The sequence below is a fragment of the Ursus americanus genome, chromosome 24, assembly GCF_024610735.1.
Source record: "Ursus americanus isolate L20-20 chromosome 24, mUrsAme1.1.p, whole genome shotgun sequence".
NCBI classification, from domain to species: domain Eukaryota; kingdom Metazoa; phylum Chordata; class Mammalia; order Carnivora; family Ursidae; genus Ursus; species Ursus americanus.
This window is the reverse complement of record NC_142150.1, coordinates 792,703-795,186: the sequence shown is the minus strand read 5'-3', so window position 1 is coordinate 795,186 and position 2,484 is coordinate 792,703.

Genomic DNA, 2,484 nt, shown 5'->3' with positions numbered 1-2,484 from the left:
CAAATTTAAGGACTATTTGTTCCAGTTCTTTGAAAAATGTCCTTGGTATTTTGATCGGGATAGCATTGAAAGTGTAGATTGCTCTGGGTAGCATGGACATTTTTATATGTTAATTCTTCCGATCCATGAGCATGGAATATCTTTCCATCTTTTTATGTCTTCCTCAATGTCTTTTAAGAATGATTTATACTTTCTAGAATATAGGTCCTTTACGTCTCTGGTTAAGTTAATTCTAAGGTAACGTATGGTTTTTGGTGCTATTGTAAATGGGATGGATTCCCTAATTTCTCTTTCTTCGGTCTCGTTATTCGTGTATAGAAATGCAACTGATTTCTGAGCATTTATTTTGTATCCTGCCACGTTACTGAATTGCTCTATAACTTCTAATAGTTTGGGAGTGGCTTCTTTTGGGTTTTCCATATAGAGTATCATGTCATCTGTAAAGAGAGACATTTTGACTTCTTCTTTGCCCATTTGAATACCTTTGATCCCTTTTTGTCGTCTGATTGCTGTTGCAAGGACTTCTAGTACTATGTTGAATAATAGTGGCGAGAGTGGGCATCCTTGTCGAGTTCCTGATCTTAAGGGAAAGGCTTCCAGCTTTTCCCCATTGAGAATAATATTTGCAGTAGGCTTTTCATAGATGGCTTTTATGAGATTGAGAAATGTACCTTCTATTCCTACACTCTGAAGGGTTTTAATCAGGAAAGGATGCTGTATTTTGTCAAATGCTTTTTTGGCATCGATTGAGAGGATCATATGGTTCCTGAGTCTTTTCTTGTTGATATGATGTATCACGCTGATTGATTTGCGAATATTGAACCACGCTTGCATCCCAGGTATGAATCCCACTTGATCGTGATGGATAATCCTTTTAATGTACTGTTGGATTCTATTAGCAAGTATCTTGTTGAGGATTTTGGCGTCCATATTCATTAGGGAAATCAGTCTGTAATTCTCCTTTTTGATGGGGTCTTTGCCTGGTTTGGGGATCAAGGTAATATTGGCCTCATAAAATGAGTTTGGTAGCTTTCCTTCTGTTTCTATTTTTTGAAATAGCTTTAGGAGAATAGGTATTATTTCTTCTTTGAATGTTTGGTAGAATTCCCCAGGAAAACCGTCCGGGCCTGGAGTTTTGCTATTTGGAAGGTTGTTTATCACTGACTCAATTTCTTCATAATTAATTGGCCTGTTTAAGGAATCAATTTCTTCCTGTTTCAATCTTGGTAGTTTATAGGTTTCCAGGAAGGATTCCATCTCTTCCAGATTGCTTAGTTTATTGGCATATAGCTGTTGATAAAAATTTCTAATAATCCTTCCAATTTCAGTGGTGCTCGTTGTGACCTCTCCTTTTTCGTTCATAATTTTAATAATCTGGGTCCTTTCTCTTTTCTTTTGGATAAGTCTTGCCAGGGGTCTGTCAATTTTATTGATTCTCTCAAAGAACCAGCTTCTAGTCCTGTTGATCTGCTCTACTGTACTTCTGGTTTCTGCTTGATTGATTTCAGCTCTAATTTTGGTCAACTGCTTCCTCGTGCGTGGATTAGGCCTGTCCCTCTGTTGCTGTTCCAGCTTCTTGAGGTGAGAATATAAAAACTGCATTTTAGATTTGTCTATTCTTTTGAGTGAGGCTTGGATGGCTATGTATTTCCCCCTTAGGACTGCCTTTGCAGTATCCCATAGGTTTTGGACTGTTGTATTTTCATTCTCATTGGCCTCCATAAATTGTTTAATTTGATTTTTGATTTCCTGGTTTATCGAGTCATTCCTGAGCAGGATGGTTCTTAGTCTCCAAGTGTTTGAGTTTCTTCCAAATTTTTCCTTGTGGTTGAGTTTTGATTTCAGAGCGTTGTGGTCTGAGAATATGCAGGGGATAATTTCAATCTTTTGGTATCGGTTGAGACCTGTTTTGTGTCCCAGAACATGGTCTATTCTTGAGAATGTTCCATGGGCATTAGAATAGAATGAGTATTCTTTGGTTCTGGGGTGTAGTGTTCTATATATATCTCTGAGGTCCAAGTTGTCGAATATGGCATTCAAAGCCTTTGATTCTTTGCTTAGTTTTTGCCAGGGTGTTCTGTCTATTTCTGATAGTGGAGTGTTGAGGTCCCCTACTATTAATGTATTTTTATTTATATGTCTCTTTATTCTGGTTAAGAGTTGGCTTGTGTATCTTGCTGCTCCCCTGTTGGGGGCATATATATTTATAATTGTCATATCCACTTGTTGAATACTTCCTTTAAGAATAATATAGTGCCCTTCTGCATCTCTAACTATAGTCTGTAGTTTAAAATCCAATTTATCTGATATGAGAATTGCTACCCCAGCTTTCTTTTGAGGTCCATTTGCGTGAAAGATGGTACTCCATCCCCTTACTCTCAGTCTGAATGCATCTTTGGGTTTGAAATGAGTCTCTTGTAGACAGCAAATGGATGGGTCATTTCTTTTTATCCAATCTGCAACCCTGTGGCGTTTTATGGGATG